The sequence below is a fragment of the Schistocerca serialis genome, unplaced genomic scaffold (assembly GCF_023864345.2).
Source record: "Schistocerca serialis cubense isolate TAMUIC-IGC-003099 unplaced genomic scaffold, iqSchSeri2.2 HiC_scaffold_941, whole genome shotgun sequence".
Classification (NCBI taxonomy): Eukaryota; Metazoa; Arthropoda; class Insecta; order Orthoptera; family Acrididae; genus Schistocerca; species Schistocerca serialis.
Genome location: NW_026048564.1, coordinates 27,730 through 42,168, shown reverse-complemented (window position 1 = coordinate 42,168; position 14,439 = coordinate 27,730). Strand labels below are relative to the sequence as shown.

The following is a 14,439-nucleotide window of genomic DNA, read 5'->3' as shown; positions in this document are numbered from 1 at the left end:
AAAGCATTGCTCTGCGACGTTTGAGGTGCGCGCCTTGCCAGTCAGTATGTGCAAAGATGCTCGCAAAGAGAGCGACAATGCGACAAGCGACCGTACGAACGGGCGAATGAAACGGCCGCATCCGGTGTGGTCTAGTGGCTAGGATACCTGGCTTTCACCCAGGAGGCCCGGGTTCGATTCCCGGTACCGGAACGGAATTTTTTCCACACGAATCGTGACAAGTTTGAGCTGTCCGAGCGGCCGTTTCCCGTCCTGCTCGCAATATAGCTACTGTTTCGTGACCGTCAGCAGAATATAGACTAGGGAAGCAGACACACGACGACCATAGGAATGGTGTATGGCTTCATGCCACCCGATTCCAGCGTAGGGCTGAGCAGCTGCATCTGCCGAGGCCCGTTAGCTCAGTTGGTTAGAGCGTCGTGCTAATAACGCGAAGGTCGTGGGTTCGATCCCCCCACGGGCCACTACTCTTTTACTACTGCGAAAAGGCAGCGCCGATTTCAGCTGGCGAGTGTGATGACCAAATGATCATCACCCTGCGTGGAAGTTGACAGAGGATCCGAACCCGACTCGTCGGCAAGCACTACAGCATTCACTCGGCAATGGCCATAATATCTTGCATACACTGGTTAGAGAAAATGAAAGAAAATGTCCGATTGCCGATGCGTAACAACTTTGGCCCTTGTCAGTACTTGGGCGGGTGAGCGCATGGGAACACAGGGCACTATTGGCAGTTTTACTTCCTATTTTTGTTTGTCCTTTGTTTTCGGAGCTACAGCCCGATTCGGTCAGGGAGACGCCACCGTGAAATGAAGGGGGCGTGCTGTGTGTCCATCGCCTCGCCTCGCCTCGCCTCTCCTTACCTCTCTCAGTCGTTTCTCGTGCTTGTCGTTTTCATATAGGCCGATTTGAGAGCGTCAGCTCTCGCGTCAGCTGAGCAAAGTCGAGACAAGTCGAGACACACTAAGGGCTGGTATGCAGCGAGTAAGAGGGCGAAAAAACAATAGTTTAAGAGCGCGTGGCAAAAGTACTCATACGCGAAATTAAAAGCCTGCTGCGGTGGCCGGGAATCGAACCCGGATCAACTGCTTGGAAGGCAACTATGCTGACCATTACACCACCACCGCACAAGCGAGCGCCCCGCCACCGCGCTGAGTCGGCTTCCCGCCTGTCGACAGCGGCCGAAGGTGATCGTACCCGGCAGGCGCATTTCGAGGCAGGCTAGGGGAGCACATCCAGACGCATTCGGACAGCGTATCCGCGCACATTTCGCATCCTTTGGCAAGAGTCGGCGCCGGCGACGCAAGAGTACGCAGAGGACCGCGTTCTGGCGGCATCTTTAAGCAGTGCAGTGCAGGATTCAGCGTCTGCAGCATCTTCTCCACAGAATGCTACGGCGCTTGACGGCAGTCCCACTTTCCTTGAGACATCTGCTCGGGAAGCAGCGTGAAGGTAACGCTGGCCCGAGCATCGGTGGTTCAGTGGTAGAATGCTCGCCTGCCACGCGGGCGGCCCGGGTTCGATTCCCGGCCGATGCATCATTTTGTTTTTTCTCCGGTAGGGGTGCTGCGTGTCTTTCGCACTCGAACTGCGTGAGCCATGAGAATGAACCGCGGGATTCCGTGTGGAAAGAACCAATCATGCAGCGCGGACGACTGCTCGTTTGGACTCCTGCGTGCTATTGTACATACTGGCGTCGGCCTAGCATCGCAAGTTGCCTGCCGCGCCGTGAATGCACGTGTAGCAACAGAAAAAATGAGCCAGGGAGTGCAGACTCTCTACCACTTGTATTCGGTACTTACCAAGACTCCAGAAGGCCTAACGATCGCCTGCCTCGGTAGCGCAGTAGGCAGCGCGGAAGTCTCATAATCTTAAGGTCGTGAGTTCGATCCTCACCCGGGGCATCTAATTTTCTGTGACTGATGGTGGTGCTGGTGCTAGGGCGCCAACTTATTTCTTGTTTGTTATCCACAACGTTTCAACGCTTCAGCGGGAAAATGTTTACTTCCTCTTATTGCTACATACAGCTTCCCTTTTCCTCTTCTCCCAGCAGAGCATGAAGCCAAAAGCATTGCTCTGCGACGTTTGAGGTGCGCGCCTTGCCAGTCAGTATGTGCAAAGATGCTCGCAAAGAGAGCGACAATGCGACAAGCGACCGTACGAACGGGCGAATGAAACGGCCGCATCCGGTGTGGTCTAGTGGCTAGGATACCTGGCTTTCACCCAGGAGGCCCGGGTTCGATTCCCGGTACCGGAACGGAATTTTTTCCACACGAATCGTGACAAGTTTGAGCTGTCCGAGCGGCCGTTTCCCGTCCTGCTCGCAATATAGCTACTGTTTCGTGACCGTCAGCAGAATATAGACTAGGGAAGCAGACACACGACGACCATAGGAATGGTGTATGGCTTCATGCCACCCGATTCCAGCGTAGGGCTGAGCAGCTGCATCTGCCGAGGCCCGTTAGCTCAGTTGGTTAGAGCGTCGTGCTAATAACGCGAAGGTCGTGGGTTCGATCCCCCCACGGGCCACTACTCTTTTACTACTGCGAAAAGGCAGCGCCGATTTCAGCTGGCGAGTGTGATGACCAAATGATCATCACCCTGCGTGGAAGTTGACAGAGGATCCGAACCCGACTCGTCGGCAAGCACTACAGCATTCACTCGGCAATGGCCATAATATCTTGCATACACTGGTTAGAGAAAATGAAAGAAAATGTCCGATTGCCGATGCGTAACAACTTTGGCCCTTGTCAGTACTTGGGCGGGTGAGCGCATGGGAACACAGGGCACTATTGGCAGTTTTACTTCCTATTTTTGTTTGTCCTTTGTTTTCGGAGCTACAGCCCGATTCGGTCAGGGAGACGCCACCGTGAAATGAAGGGGGCGTGCTGTGTGTCCATCGCCTCGCCTCGCCTCGCCTCTCCTTACCTCTCTCAGTCGTTTCTCGTGCTTGTCGTTTTCATATAGGCCGATTTGAGAGCGTCAGCTCTCGCGTCAGCTGAGCAAAGTCGAGACAAGTCGAGACACACTAAGGGCTGGTATGCAGCGAGTAAGAGGGCGAAAAAACAATAGTTTAAGAGCGCGTGGCAAAAGTACTCATACGCGAAATTAAAAGCCTGCTGCGGTGGCCGGGAATCGAACCCGGATCAACTGCTTGGAAGGCAACTATGCTGACCATTACACCACCACCGCACAAGCGAGCGCCCCGCCACCGCGCTGAGTCGGCTTCCCGCCTGTCGACAGCGGCCGAAGGTGATCGTACCCGGCAGGCGCATTTCGAGGCAGGCTAGGGGAGCACATCCAGACGCATTCGGACAGCGTATCCGCGCACATTTCGCATCCTTTGGCAAGAGTCGGCGCCGGCGACGCAAGAGTACGCAGAGGACCGCGTTCTGGCGGCATCTTTAAGCAGTGCAGTGCAGGATTCAGCGTCTGCAGCATCTTCTCCACAGAATGCTACGGCGCTTGACGGCAGTCCCACTTTCCCTTGAGACATCTGCTCGGGAAGCAGCGTGAAGGTAACGCTGGCTCGAGCATCGGTGGTTCAGTGGTAGAATGCTCGCCTGCCACGCGGGCGGCCCGGGTTCGATTCCCGGCCGATGCATCATTTTGTTTTTTCTCCGGTAGGGGTGCTGCGTGTCTTTCGCACTCGAACTGCGTGAGCCATGAGAATGAACCGCGGGATTCCGTGTGGAAAGAACCAATCATGCAGCGCGGACGACTGCTCGTTTGGACTCCTGCGTGCTATTGTACATACTGGCGTCGGCCTAGCATCGCAAGTTGCCTGCCGCGCCGTGAATGCACGTGTAGCAACAGAAAAAATGAGCCAGGGAGTGCAGACTCTCTACCACTTGTATTCGGTACTTACCAAGACTCCAGAAGGCCTAACGATCGCCTGCCTCGGTAGCGCAGTAGGCAGCGCGGAAGTCTCATAATCTTAAGGTCGTGAGTTCGATCCTCACCCGGGCATCTAATTTTCTGTGACTGATGGTGGTGCTGGTGCTAGGGCGCCAACTTATTTCTTGTTTGTTATCCACAACGTTTCAACGCTTCAGCGGGAAAATGTTTACTTCCTCTTATTGCTACATACAGCTTCCCTTTTCCTCTTCTCCCAGCAGAGCATGAAGCCAAAAGCATTGCTCTGCGACGTTTGAGGTGCGCGCCTTGCCAGTCAGTATGTGCAAAGATGCTCGCAAAGAGAGCGACAATGCGACAAGCGACCGTACGAACGGGCGAATGAAACGGCCGCATCCGGTGTGGTCTAGTGGCTAGGATACCTGGCTTTCACCCAGGAGGCCCGGGTTCGATTCCCGGTACCGGAACGGAATTTTTTCCACACGAATCGTGACAAGTTTGAGCTGTCCGAGCGGCCGTTTCCCGTCCTGCTCGCAATATAGCTACTGTTTCGTGACCGTCAGCAGAATATAGACTAGGGAAGCAGACACACGACGACCATAGGAATGGTGTATGGCTTCATGCCACCCGATTCCAGCGTAGGGCTGAGCAGCTGCATCTGCCGAGGCCCGTTAGCTCAGTTGGTTAGAGCGTCGTGCTAATAACGCGAAGGTCGTGGGTTCGATCCCCCCACGGGCCACTACTCTTTTACTACTGCGAAAAGGCAGCGCCGATTTCAGCTGGCGAGTGTGATGACCAAATGATCATCACCCTGCGTGGAAGTTGACAGAGGATCCGAACCCGACTCGTCGGCAAGCACTACAGCATTCACTCGGCAATGGCCATAATATCTTGCATACACTGGTTAGAGAAAATGAAAGAAAATGTCCGATTGCCGATGCGTAACAACTTTGGCCCTTGTCAGTACTTGGGCGGGTGAGCGCATGGGAACACAGGGCACTATTGGCAGTTTTACTTCCTATTTTTGTTTGTCCTTTGTTTTCGGAGCTACAGCCCGATTCGGTCAGGGAGACGCCACCGTGAAATGAAGGGGGCGTGCTGTGTGTCCATCGCCTCGCCTCGCCTCGCCTCTCCTTACCTCTCTCAGTCGTTTCTCGTGCTTGTCGTTTTCATATAGGCCGATTTGAGAGCGTCAGCTCTCGCGTCAGCTGAGCAAAGTCGAGACAAGTCGAGACACACTAAGGGCTGGTATGCAGCGAGTAAGAGGGCGAAAAAACAATAGTTTAAGAGCGCGTGGCAAAAGTACTCATACGCGAAATTAAAAGCCTGCTGCGGTGGCCGGGAATCGAACCCGGATCAACTGCTTGGAAGGCAACTATGCTGACCATTACACCACCACCGCACAAGCGAGCGCCCCGCCACCGCGCTGAGTCGGCTTCCCGCCTGTCGACAGCGGCCGAAGGTGATCGTACCCGGCAGGCGCATTTCGAGGCAGGCTAGGGGAGCACATCCAGACGCATTCGGACAGCGTATCCGCGCACATTTCGCATCCTTTGGCAAGAGTCGGCGCCGGCGACGCAAGAGTACGCAGAGGACCGCGTTCTGGCGGCATCTTTAAGCAGTGCAGTGCAGGATTCAGCGTCTGCAGCATCTTCTCCACAGAATGCTACGGCGCTTGACGGCAGTCCCACTTTCCCTTGAGACATCTGCTCGGGAAGCAGCGTGAAGGTAACGCTGGCTCGAGCATCGGTGGTTCAGTGGTAGAATGCTCGCCTGCCACGCGGGCGGCCCGGGTTCGATTCCCGGCCGATGCATCATTTTGTTTTTTCTCCGGTAGGGGTGCTGCGTGTCTTTCGCACTCGAACTGCGTGAGCCATGAGAATGAACCGCGGGATTCCGTGTGGAAAGAACCAATCATGCAGCGCGGACGACTGCTCGTTTGGACTCCTGCGTGCTATTGTACATACTGGCGTCGGCCTAGCATCGCAAGTTGCCTGCCGCGCCGTGAATGCACGTGTAGCAACAGAAAAAATGAGCCAGGGAGTGCAGACTCTCTACCACTTGTATTCGGTACTTACCAAGACTCCAGAAGGCCTAACGATCGCCTGCCTCGGTAGCGCAGTAGGCAGCGCGGAAGTCTCATAATCTTAAGGTCGTGAGTTCGATCCTCACCCGGGGCATCTAATTTTCTGTGACTGATGGTGGTGCTGGTGCTAGGGCGCCAACTTATTTCTTGTTTGTTATCCACAACGTTTCAACGCTTCAGCGGGAAAATGTTTACTTCCTCTTATTGCTACATACAGCTTCCCTTTTCCTCTTCTCCCAGCAGAGCATGAAGCCAAAAGCATTGCTCTGCGACGTTTGAGGTGCGCGCCTTGCCAGTCAGTATGTGCAAAGATGCTCGCAAAGAGAGCGACAATGCGACAAGCGACCGTACGAACGGGCGAATGAAACGGCCGCATCCGGTGTGGTCTAGTGGCTAGGATACCTGGCTTTCACCCAGGAGGCCCGGGTTCGATTCCCGGTACCGGAACGGAATTTTTTCCACACGAATCGTGACAAGTTTGAGCTGTCCGAGCGGCCGTTTCCCGTCCTGCTCGCAATATAGCTACTGTTTCGTGACCGTCAGCAGAATATAGACTAGGGAAGCAGACACACGACGACCATAGGAATGGTGTATGGCTTCATGCCACCCGATTCCAGCGTAGGGCTGAGCAGCTGCATCTGCCGAGGCCCGTTAGCTCAGTTGGTTAGAGCGTCGTGCTAATAACGCGAAGGTCGTGGGTTCGATCCCCCCACGGGCCACTACTCTTTTACTACTGCGAAAAGGCAGCGCCGATTTCAGCTGGCGAGTGTGATGACCAAATGATCATCACCCTGCGTGGAAGTTGACAGAGGATCCGAACCCGACTCGTCGGCAAGCACTACAGCATTCACTCGGCAATGGCCATAATATCTTGCATACACTGGTTAGAGAAAATGAAAGAAAATGTCCGATTGCCGATGCGTAACAACTTTGGCCCTTGTCAGTACTTGGGCGGGTGAGCGCATGGGAACACAGGGCACTATTGGCAGTTTTACTTCCTATTTTTGTTTGTCCTTTGTTTTCGGAGCTACAGCCCGATTCGGTCAGGGAGACGCCACCGTGAAATGAAGGGGGCGTGCTGTGTGTCCATCGCCTCGCCTCGCCTCGCCTCTCCTTACCTCTCTCAGTCGTTTCTCGTGCTTGTCGTTTTCATATAGGCCGATTTGAGAGCGTCAGCTCTCGCGTCAGCTGAGCAAAGTCGAGACAAGTCGAGACACACTAAGGGCTGGTATGCAGCGAGTAAGAGGGCGAAAAAACAATAGTTTAAGAGCGCGTGGCAAAAGTACTCATACGCGAAATTAAAAGCCTGCTGCGGTGGCCGGGAATCGAACCCGGATCAACTGCTTGGAAGGCAACTATGCTGACCATTACACCACCACCGCACAAGCGAGCGCCCCGCCACCGCGCTGAGTCGGCTTCCCGCCTGTCGACAGCGGCCGAAGGTGATCGTACCCGGCAGGCGCATTTCGAGGCAGGCTAGGGGAGCACATCCAGACGCATTCGGACAGCGTATCCGCGCACATTTCGCATCCTTTGGCAAGAGTCGGCGCCGGCGACGCAAGAGTACGCAGAGGACCGCGTTCTGGCGGCATCTTTAAGCAGTGCAGTGCAGGATTCAGCGTCTGCAGCATCTTCTCCACAGAATGCTACGGCGCTTGACGGCAGTCCCACTTTCCCTTGAGACATCTGCTCGGGAAGCAGCGTGAAGGTAACGCTGGCTCGAGCATCGGTGGTTCAGTGGTAGAATGCTCGCCTGCCACGCGGGCGGCCCGGGTTCGATTCCCGGCCGATGCATCATTTTGTTTTTTCTCCGGTAGGGGTGCTGCGTGTCTTTCGCACTCGAACTGCGTGAGCCATGAGAATGAACCGCGGGATTCCGTGTGGAAAGAACCAATCATGCAGCGCGGACGACTGCTCGTTTGGACTCCTGCGTGCTATTGTACATACTGGCGTCGGCCTAGCATCGCAAGTTGCCTGCCGCGCCGTGAATGCACGTGTAGCAACAGAAAAAATGAGCCAGGGAGTGCAGACTCTCTACCACTTGTATTCGGTACTTACCAAGACTCCAGAAGGTCTAACGATCGCCTGCCTCGGTAGCGCAGTAGGCAGCGCGTAAGTCTCATAATCTTAAGGTCGTGAGTTCGATCCTCACCCGGGGCATCTAATTTTCTGTGACTGATGGTGGTGCTGGTGCTAGGGCGCCAACTTATTTCTTGTTTGTTATCCACAACGTTTCAACGCTTCAGCGGGAAAATGTTTACTTCCTCTTATTGCTACATACAGCTTCCCTTTTCCTCTTCTCCCAGCAGAGCATGAAGCCAAAAGCATTGCTCTGCGACGTTTGAGGTGCGCGCCTTGCCAGTCAGTATGTGCAAAGATGCTCGCAAAGAGAGCGACAATGCGACAAGCGACCGTACGAACGGGCGAATGAAACGGCCGCATCCGGTGTGGTCTAGTGGCTAGGATACCTGGCTTTCACCCAGGAGGCCCGGGTTCGATTCCCGGTACCGGAACGGAATTTTTTCCACACGAATCGTGACAAGTTTGAGCTGTCCGAGCGGCCGTTTCCCGTCCTGCTCGCAATATAGCTACTGTTTCGTGACCGTCAGCAGAATATAGACTAGGGAAGCAGACACACGACGACCATAGGAATGGTGTATGGCTTCATGCCACCCGATTCCAGCGTAGGGCTGAGCAGCTGCATCTGCCGAGGCCCGTTAGCTCAGTTGGTTAGAGCGTCGTGCTAATAACGCGAAGGTCGTGGGTTCGATCCCCCCACGGGCCACTACTCTTTTACTACTGCGAAAAGGCAGCGCCGATTTCAGCTGGCGAGTGTGATGACCAAATGATCATCACCCTGCGTGGAAGTTGACAGAGGATCCGAACCCGACTCGTCGGCAAGCACTACAGCATTCACTCGGCAATGGCCATAATATCTTGCATACACTGGTTAGAGAAAATGAAAGAAAATGTCCGATTGCCGATGCGTAACAACTTTGGCCCTTGTCAGTACTTGGGCGGGTGAGCGCATGGGAACACAGGGCACTATTGGCAGTTTTACTTCCTATTTTTGTTTGTCCTTTGTTTTCGGAGCTACAGCCCGATTCGGTCAGGGAGACGCCACCGTGAAATGAAGGGGGCGTGCTGTGTGTCCATCGCCTCGCCTCGCCTCGCCTCTCCTTACCTCTCTCAGTCGTTTCTCGTGCTTGTCGTTTTCATATAGGCCGATTTGAGAGCGTCAGCTCTCGCGTCAGCTGAGCAAAGTCGAGACAAGTCGAGACACACTAAGGGCTGGTATGCAGCGAGTAAGAGGGCGAAAAAACAATAGTTTAAGAGCGCGTGGCAAAAGTACTCATACGCGAAATTAAAAGCCTGCTGCGGTGGCCGGGAATCGAACCCGGATCAACTGCTTGGAAGGCAACTATGCTGACCATTACACCACCACCGCACAAGCGAGCGCCCCGCCACCGCGCTGAGTCGGCTTCCCGCCTGTCGACAGCGGCCGAAGGTGATCGTACCCGGCAGGCGCATTTCGAGGCAGGCTAGGGGAGCACATCCAGACGCATTCGGACAGCGTATCCGCGCACATTTCGCATCCTTTGGCAAGAGTCGGCGCCGGCGACGCAAGAGTACGCAGAGGACCGCGTTCTGGCGGCATCTTTAAGCAGTGCAGTGCAGGATTCAGCGTCTGCAGCATCTTCTCCACAGAATGCTACGGCGCTTGACGGCAGTCCCACTTTCCCTTGAGACATCTGCTCGGGAAGCAGCGTGAAGGTAACGCTGGCTCGAGCATCGGTGGTTCAGTGGTAGAATGCTCGCCTGCCACGCGGGCGGCCCGGGTTCGATTCCCGGCCGATGCATCATTTTGTTTTTTCTCCGGTAGGGGTGCTGCGTGTCTTTCGCACTCGAACTGCGTGAGCCATGAGAATGAACCGCGGGATTCCGTGTGGAAAGAACCAATCATGCAGCGCGGACGACTGCTCGTTTGGACTCCTGCGTGCTATTGTACATACTGGCGTCGGCCTAGCATCGCAAGTTGCCTGCCGCGCCGTGAATGCACGTGTAGCAACAGAAAAAATGAGCCAGGGAGTGCAGACTCTCTACCACTTGTATTCGGTACTTACCAAGACTCCAGAAGGCCTAACGATCGCCTGCCTCGGTAGCGCAGTAGGCAGCGCGGAAGTCTCATAATCTTAAGGTCGTGAGTTCGATCCTCACCCGGGGCATCTAATTTTCTGTGACTGATGGTGGTGCTGGTGCTAGGGCGCCAACTTATTTCTTGTTTGTTATCCACAACGTTTCAACGCTTCAGCGGGAAAATGTTTACTTCCTCTTATTGCTACATACAGCTTCCCTTTTCCTCTTCTCCCAGCAGAGCATGAAGCCAAAAGCATTGCTCTGCGACGTTTGAGGTGCGCGCCTTGCCAGTCAGTATGTGCAAAGATGCTCGCAAAGAGAGCGACAATGCGACAAGCGACCGTACGAACGGGCGAATGAAACGGCCGCATCCGGTGTGGTCTAGTGGCTAGGATACCTGGCTTTCACCCAGGAGGCCCGGGTTCGATTCCCGGTACCGGAACGGAATTTTTTCCACACGAATCGTGACAAGTTTGAGCTGTCCGAGCGGCCGTTTCCCGTCCTGCTCGCAATATAGCTACTGTTTCGTGACCGTCAGCAGAATATAGACTAGGGAAGCAGACACACGACGACCATAGGAATGGTGTATGGCTTCATGCCACCCGATTCCAGCGTAGGGCTGAGCAGCTGCATCTGCCGAGGCCCGTTAGCTCAGTTGGTTAGAGCGTCGTGCTAATAACGCGAAGGTCGTGGGTTCGATCCCCCCACGGGCCACTACTCTTTTACTACTGCGAAAAGGCAGCGCCGATTTCAGCTGGCGAGTGTGATGACCAAATGATCATCACCCTGCGTGGAAGTTGACAGAGGATCCGAACCCGACTCGTCGGCAAGCACTACAGCATTCACTCGGCAATGGCCATAATATCTTGCATACACTGGTTAGAGAAAATGAAAGAAAATGTCCGATTGCCGATGCGTAACAACTTTGGCCCTTGTCAGTACTTGGGCGGGTGAGCGCATGGGAACACAGGGCACTATTGGCAGTTTTACTTCCTATTTTTGTTTGTCCTTTGTTTTCGGAGCTACAGCCCGATTCGGTCAGGGAGACGCCACCGTGAAATGAAGGGGGCGTGCTGTGTGTCCATCGCCTCGCCTCGCCTCGCCTCTCCTTACCTCTCTCAGTCGTTTCTCGTGCTTGTCGTTTTCATATAGGCCGATTTGAGAGCGTCAGCTCTCGCGTCAGCTGAGCAAAGTCGAGACAAGTCGAGACACACTAAGGGCTGGTATGCAGCGAGTAAGAGGGCGAAAAAACAATAGTTTAAGAGCGCGTGGCAAAAGTACTCATACGCGAAATTAAAAGCCTGCTGCGGTGGCCGGGAATCGAACCCGGATCAACTGCTTGGAAGGCAACTATGCTGACCATTACACCACCACCGCACAAGCGAGCGCCCCGCCACCGCGCTGAGTCGGCTTCCCGCCTGTCGACAGCGGCCGAAGGTGATCGTACCCGGCAGGCGCATTTCGAGGCAGGCTAGGGGAGCACATCCAGACGCATTCGGACAGCGTATCCGCGCACATTTCGCATCCTTTGGCAAGAGTCGGCGCCGGCGACGCAAGAGTACGCAGAGGACCGCGTTCTGGCGGCATCTTTAAGCAGTGCAGTGCAGGATTCAGCGTCTGCAGCATCTTCTCCACAGAATGCTACGGCGCTTGACGGCAGTCCCACTTTCCCTTGAGACATCTGCTCGGGAAGCAGCGTGAAGGTAACGCTGGCTCGAGCATCGGTGGTTCAGTGGTAGAATGCTCGCCTGCCACGCGGGCGGCCCGGGTTCGATTCCCGGCCGATGCATCATTTTGTTTTTTCTCCGGTAGGGGTGCTGCGTGTCTTTCGCACTCGAACTGCGTGAGCCATGAGAATGAACCGCGGGATTCCGTGTGGAAAGAACCAATCATGCAGCGCGGACGACTGCTCGTTTGGACTCCTGCGTGCTATTGTACATACTGGCGTCGGCCTAGCATCGCAAGTTGCCTGCCGCGCCGTGAATGCACGTGTAGCAACAGAAAAAATGAGCCAGGGAGTGCAGACTCTCTACCACTTGTATTCGGTACTTACCAAGACTCCAGAAGGTCTAACGATCGCCTGCCTCGGTAGCGCAGTAGGCAGCGCGTAAGTCTCATAATCTTAAGGTCGTGAGTTCGATCCTCACCCGGGGCATCTAATTTTCTGTGACTGATGGTGGTGCTGGTGCTAGGGCGCCAACTTATTTCTTGTTTGTTATCCACAACGTTTCAACGCTTCAGCGGGAAAATGTTTACTTCCTCTTATTGCTACATACAGCTTCCCTTTTCCTCTTCTCCCAGCAGAGCATGAAGCCAAAAGCATTGCTCTGCGACGTTTGAGGTGCGCGCCTTGCCAGTCAGTATGTGCAAAGATGCTCGCAAAGAGAGCGACAATGCGACAAGCGACCGTACGAACGGGCGAATGAAACGGCCGCATCCGGTGTGGTCTAGTGGCTAGGATACCTGGCTTTCACCCAGGAGGCCCGGGTTCGATTCCCGGTACCGGAACGGAATTTTTTCCACACGAATCGTGACAAGTTTGAGCTGTCCGAGCGGCCGTTTCCCGTCCTGCTCGCAATATAGCTACTGTTTCGTGACCGTCAGCAGAATATAGACTAGGGAAGCAGACACACGACGACCATAGGAATGGTGTATGGCTTCATGCCACCCGATTCCAGCGTAGGGCTGAGCAGCTGCATCTGCCGAGGCCCGTTAGCTCAGTTGGTTAGAGCGTCGTGCTAATAACGCGAAGGTCGTGGGTTCGATCCCCCCACGGGCCACTACTCTTTTACTACTGCGAAAAGGCAGCGCCGATTTCAGCTGGCGAGTGTGATGACCAAATGATCATCACCCTGCGTGGAAGTTGACAGAGGATCCGAACCCGACTCGTCGGCAAGCACTACAGCATTCACTCGGCAATGGCCATAATATCTTGCATACACTGGTTAGAGAAAATGAAAGAAAATGTCCGATTGCCGATGCGTAACAACTTTGGCCCTTGTCAGTACTTGGGCGGGTGAGCGCATGGGAACACAGGGCACTATTGGCAGTTTTACTTCCTATTTTTGTTTGTCCTTTGTTTTCGGAGCTACAGCCCGATTCGGTCAGGGAGACGCCACCGTGAAATGAAGGGGGCGTGCTGTGTGTCCATCGCCTCGCCTCGCCTCGCCTCTCCTTACCTCTCTCAGTCGTTTCTCGTGCTTGTCGTTTTCATATAGGCCGATTTGAGAGCGTCAGCTCTCGCGTCAGCTGAGCAAAGTCGAGACAAGTCGAGACACACTAAGGGCTGGTATGCAGCGAGTAAGAGGGCGAAAAAACAATAGTTTAAGAGCGCGTGGCAAAAGTACTCATACGCGAAATTAAAAGCCTGCTGCGGTGGCCGGGAATCGAACCCGGATCAACTGCTTGGAAGGCAACTATGCTGACCATTACACCACCACCGCACAAGCGAGCGCCCCGCCACCGCGCTGAGTCGGCTTCCCGCCTGTCGACAGCGGCCGAAGGTGATCGTACCCGGCAGGCGCATTTCGAGGCAGGCTAGGGGAGCACATCCAGACGCATTCGGACAGCGTATCCGCGCACATTTCGCATCCTTTGGCAAGAGTCGGCGCCGGCGACGCAAGAGTACGCAGAGGACCGCGTTCTGGCGGCATCTTTAAGCAGTGCAGTGCAGGATTCAGCGTCTGCAGCATCTTCTCCACAGAATGCTACGGCGCTTGACGGCAGTCCCACTTTCCCTTGAGACATCTGCTCGGGAAGCAGCGTGAAGGTAACGCTGGCTCGAGCATCGGTGGTTCAGTGGTAGAATGCTCGCCTGCCACGCGGGCGGCCCGGGTTCGATTCCCGGCCGATGCATCATTTTGTTTTTTCTCCGGTAGGGGTGCTGCGTGTCTTTCGCACTCGAACTGCGTGAGCCATGAGAATGAACCGCGGGATTCCGTGTGGAAAGAACCAATCATGCAGCGCGGACGACTGCTCGTTTGGACTCCTGCGTGCTATTGTACATACTGGCGTCGGCCTAGCATCGCAAGTTGCCTGCCGCGCCGTGAATGCACGTGTAGCAACAGAAAAAATGAGCCAGGGAGTGCAGACTCTCTACCACTTGTATTCGGTACTTACCAAGACTCCAGAAGGCCTAACGATCGCCTGCCTCGGTAGCGCAGTAGGCAGCGCGGAAGTCTCATAATCTTAAGGTCGTGAGTTCGATCCTCACCCGGGGCATCTAATTTTCTGTGACTGATGGTGGTGCTGGTGCTAGGGCGCCAACTTATTTCTTGTTTGTTATCCACAACGTTTCAACGCTTCAGCGGGAAAATGTTTACTTCCTCTTATTGCTACATACAGCTTCCCTTTTCCTCTTC

At 54.8% G+C, this 14,439-nt stretch overlaps 35 non-coding genes across 35 annotated transcripts; 28 read left to right on the top strand and 7 right to left on the bottom strand.

The window, feature by feature from the left end:
* The first annotated feature begins 120 nt into the window (after positions 1-120).
* Positions 121-192, top strand: Trnae-uuc (transfer RNA glutamic acid (anticodon UUC)). Its single transcript has one exon. It is a non-coding gene; the product is annotated as a tRNA-Glu (tRNA).
* A 198-nt stretch (positions 193-390) lies between these two features.
* On the top strand, positions 391-464 carry Trnai-aau (transfer RNA isoleucine (anticodon AAU)). Its single transcript has one exon. It is a non-coding gene; the product is annotated as a tRNA-Ile (tRNA).
* Positions 465-1,055: 591 nt separating this feature from the next.
* Positions 1,056-1,127, bottom strand: Trnag-ucc (transfer RNA glycine (anticodon UCC)). The gene has a single exon. It is a non-coding gene; the product is annotated as a tRNA-Gly (tRNA).
* Positions 1,128-1,467: 340 nt separating this feature from the next.
* Trnag-gcc (transfer RNA glycine (anticodon GCC)) lies at positions 1,468-1,538 on the top strand. Its single transcript has one exon. It is a non-coding gene; the product is annotated as a tRNA-Gly (tRNA).
* Positions 1,539-1,831: 293 nt separating this feature from the next.
* On the top strand, positions 1,832-1,904 carry Trnam-cau (transfer RNA methionine (anticodon CAU)). The gene has a single exon. It is a non-coding gene; the product is annotated as a tRNA-Met (tRNA).
* Positions 1,905-2,185: 281 nt separating this feature from the next.
* Positions 2,186-2,257, top strand: Trnae-uuc (transfer RNA glutamic acid (anticodon UUC)). Its single transcript has one exon. It is a non-coding gene; the product is annotated as a tRNA-Glu (tRNA).
* A 198-nt stretch (positions 2,258-2,455) lies between these two features.
* On the top strand, positions 2,456-2,529 carry Trnai-aau (transfer RNA isoleucine (anticodon AAU)). The gene has a single exon. It is a non-coding gene; the product is annotated as a tRNA-Ile (tRNA).
* Positions 2,530-3,120: 591 nt separating this feature from the next.
* Trnag-ucc (transfer RNA glycine (anticodon UCC)) lies at positions 3,121-3,192 on the bottom strand. The gene has a single exon. It is a non-coding gene; the product is annotated as a tRNA-Gly (tRNA).
* A 341-nt stretch (positions 3,193-3,533) lies between these two features.
* Positions 3,534-3,604, top strand: Trnag-gcc (transfer RNA glycine (anticodon GCC)). Its single transcript has one exon. It is a non-coding gene; the product is annotated as a tRNA-Gly (tRNA).
* A 292-nt stretch (positions 3,605-3,896) lies between these two features.
* On the top strand, positions 3,897-3,970 carry Trnam-cau (transfer RNA methionine (anticodon CAU)). The gene has a single exon. It is a non-coding gene; the product is annotated as a tRNA-Met (tRNA).
* Positions 3,971-4,250: 280 nt separating this feature from the next.
* Trnae-uuc (transfer RNA glutamic acid (anticodon UUC)) lies at positions 4,251-4,322 on the top strand. Its single transcript has one exon. It is a non-coding gene; the product is annotated as a tRNA-Glu (tRNA).
* A 198-nt stretch (positions 4,323-4,520) lies between these two features.
* On the top strand, positions 4,521-4,594 carry Trnai-aau (transfer RNA isoleucine (anticodon AAU)). The gene has a single exon. It is a non-coding gene; the product is annotated as a tRNA-Ile (tRNA).
* A 591-nt stretch (positions 4,595-5,185) lies between these two features.
* Trnag-ucc (transfer RNA glycine (anticodon UCC)) lies at positions 5,186-5,257 on the bottom strand. Its single transcript has one exon. It is a non-coding gene; the product is annotated as a tRNA-Gly (tRNA).
* Positions 5,258-5,598: 341 nt separating this feature from the next.
* On the top strand, positions 5,599-5,669 carry Trnag-gcc (transfer RNA glycine (anticodon GCC)). The gene has a single exon. It is a non-coding gene; the product is annotated as a tRNA-Gly (tRNA).
* Positions 5,670-5,962: 293 nt separating this feature from the next.
* Trnam-cau (transfer RNA methionine (anticodon CAU)) lies at positions 5,963-6,035 on the top strand. Its single transcript has one exon. It is a non-coding gene; the product is annotated as a tRNA-Met (tRNA).
* Positions 6,036-6,316: 281 nt separating this feature from the next.
* On the top strand, positions 6,317-6,388 carry Trnae-uuc (transfer RNA glutamic acid (anticodon UUC)). Its single transcript has one exon. It is a non-coding gene; the product is annotated as a tRNA-Glu (tRNA).
* A 198-nt stretch (positions 6,389-6,586) lies between these two features.
* On the top strand, positions 6,587-6,660 carry Trnai-aau (transfer RNA isoleucine (anticodon AAU)). The gene has a single exon. It is a non-coding gene; the product is annotated as a tRNA-Ile (tRNA).
* A 591-nt stretch (positions 6,661-7,251) lies between these two features.
* On the bottom strand, positions 7,252-7,323 carry Trnag-ucc (transfer RNA glycine (anticodon UCC)). The gene has a single exon. It is a non-coding gene; the product is annotated as a tRNA-Gly (tRNA).
* A 341-nt stretch (positions 7,324-7,664) lies between these two features.
* Trnag-gcc (transfer RNA glycine (anticodon GCC)) lies at positions 7,665-7,735 on the top strand. The gene has a single exon. It is a non-coding gene; the product is annotated as a tRNA-Gly (tRNA).
* Positions 7,736-8,028: 293 nt separating this feature from the next.
* On the top strand, positions 8,029-8,101 carry Trnam-cau (transfer RNA methionine (anticodon CAU)). Its single transcript has one exon. It is a non-coding gene; the product is annotated as a tRNA-Met (tRNA).
* A 281-nt stretch (positions 8,102-8,382) lies between these two features.
* On the top strand, positions 8,383-8,454 carry Trnae-uuc (transfer RNA glutamic acid (anticodon UUC)). Its single transcript has one exon. It is a non-coding gene; the product is annotated as a tRNA-Glu (tRNA).
* A 198-nt stretch (positions 8,455-8,652) lies between these two features.
* Positions 8,653-8,726, top strand: Trnai-aau (transfer RNA isoleucine (anticodon AAU)). The gene has a single exon. It is a non-coding gene; the product is annotated as a tRNA-Ile (tRNA).
* Positions 8,727-9,317: 591 nt separating this feature from the next.
* Trnag-ucc (transfer RNA glycine (anticodon UCC)) lies at positions 9,318-9,389 on the bottom strand. The gene has a single exon. It is a non-coding gene; the product is annotated as a tRNA-Gly (tRNA).
* A 341-nt stretch (positions 9,390-9,730) lies between these two features.
* On the top strand, positions 9,731-9,801 carry Trnag-gcc (transfer RNA glycine (anticodon GCC)). Its single transcript has one exon. It is a non-coding gene; the product is annotated as a tRNA-Gly (tRNA).
* A 293-nt stretch (positions 9,802-10,094) lies between these two features.
* Trnam-cau (transfer RNA methionine (anticodon CAU)) lies at positions 10,095-10,167 on the top strand. The gene has a single exon. It is a non-coding gene; the product is annotated as a tRNA-Met (tRNA).
* A 281-nt stretch (positions 10,168-10,448) lies between these two features.
* On the top strand, positions 10,449-10,520 carry Trnae-uuc (transfer RNA glutamic acid (anticodon UUC)). The gene has a single exon. It is a non-coding gene; the product is annotated as a tRNA-Glu (tRNA).
* A 198-nt stretch (positions 10,521-10,718) lies between these two features.
* On the top strand, positions 10,719-10,792 carry Trnai-aau (transfer RNA isoleucine (anticodon AAU)). Its single transcript has one exon. It is a non-coding gene; the product is annotated as a tRNA-Ile (tRNA).
* A 591-nt stretch (positions 10,793-11,383) lies between these two features.
* On the bottom strand, positions 11,384-11,455 carry Trnag-ucc (transfer RNA glycine (anticodon UCC)). The gene has a single exon. It is a non-coding gene; the product is annotated as a tRNA-Gly (tRNA).
* A 341-nt stretch (positions 11,456-11,796) lies between these two features.
* Trnag-gcc (transfer RNA glycine (anticodon GCC)) lies at positions 11,797-11,867 on the top strand. The gene has a single exon. It is a non-coding gene; the product is annotated as a tRNA-Gly (tRNA).
* A 293-nt stretch (positions 11,868-12,160) lies between these two features.
* Positions 12,161-12,233, top strand: Trnam-cau (transfer RNA methionine (anticodon CAU)). The gene has a single exon. It is a non-coding gene; the product is annotated as a tRNA-Met (tRNA).
* A 281-nt stretch (positions 12,234-12,514) lies between these two features.
* Trnae-uuc (transfer RNA glutamic acid (anticodon UUC)) lies at positions 12,515-12,586 on the top strand. Its single transcript has one exon. It is a non-coding gene; the product is annotated as a tRNA-Glu (tRNA).
* Positions 12,587-12,784: 198 nt separating this feature from the next.
* On the top strand, positions 12,785-12,858 carry Trnai-aau (transfer RNA isoleucine (anticodon AAU)). Its single transcript has one exon. It is a non-coding gene; the product is annotated as a tRNA-Ile (tRNA).
* Positions 12,859-13,449: 591 nt separating this feature from the next.
* On the bottom strand, positions 13,450-13,521 carry Trnag-ucc (transfer RNA glycine (anticodon UCC)). Its single transcript has one exon. It is a non-coding gene; the product is annotated as a tRNA-Gly (tRNA).
* A 341-nt stretch (positions 13,522-13,862) lies between these two features.
* On the top strand, positions 13,863-13,933 carry Trnag-gcc (transfer RNA glycine (anticodon GCC)). Its single transcript has one exon. It is a non-coding gene; the product is annotated as a tRNA-Gly (tRNA).
* A 293-nt stretch (positions 13,934-14,226) lies between these two features.
* On the top strand, positions 14,227-14,299 carry Trnam-cau (transfer RNA methionine (anticodon CAU)). Its single transcript has one exon. It is a non-coding gene; the product is annotated as a tRNA-Met (tRNA).
* The last annotated feature ends 140 nt before the right edge of the window (positions 14,300-14,439 follow it).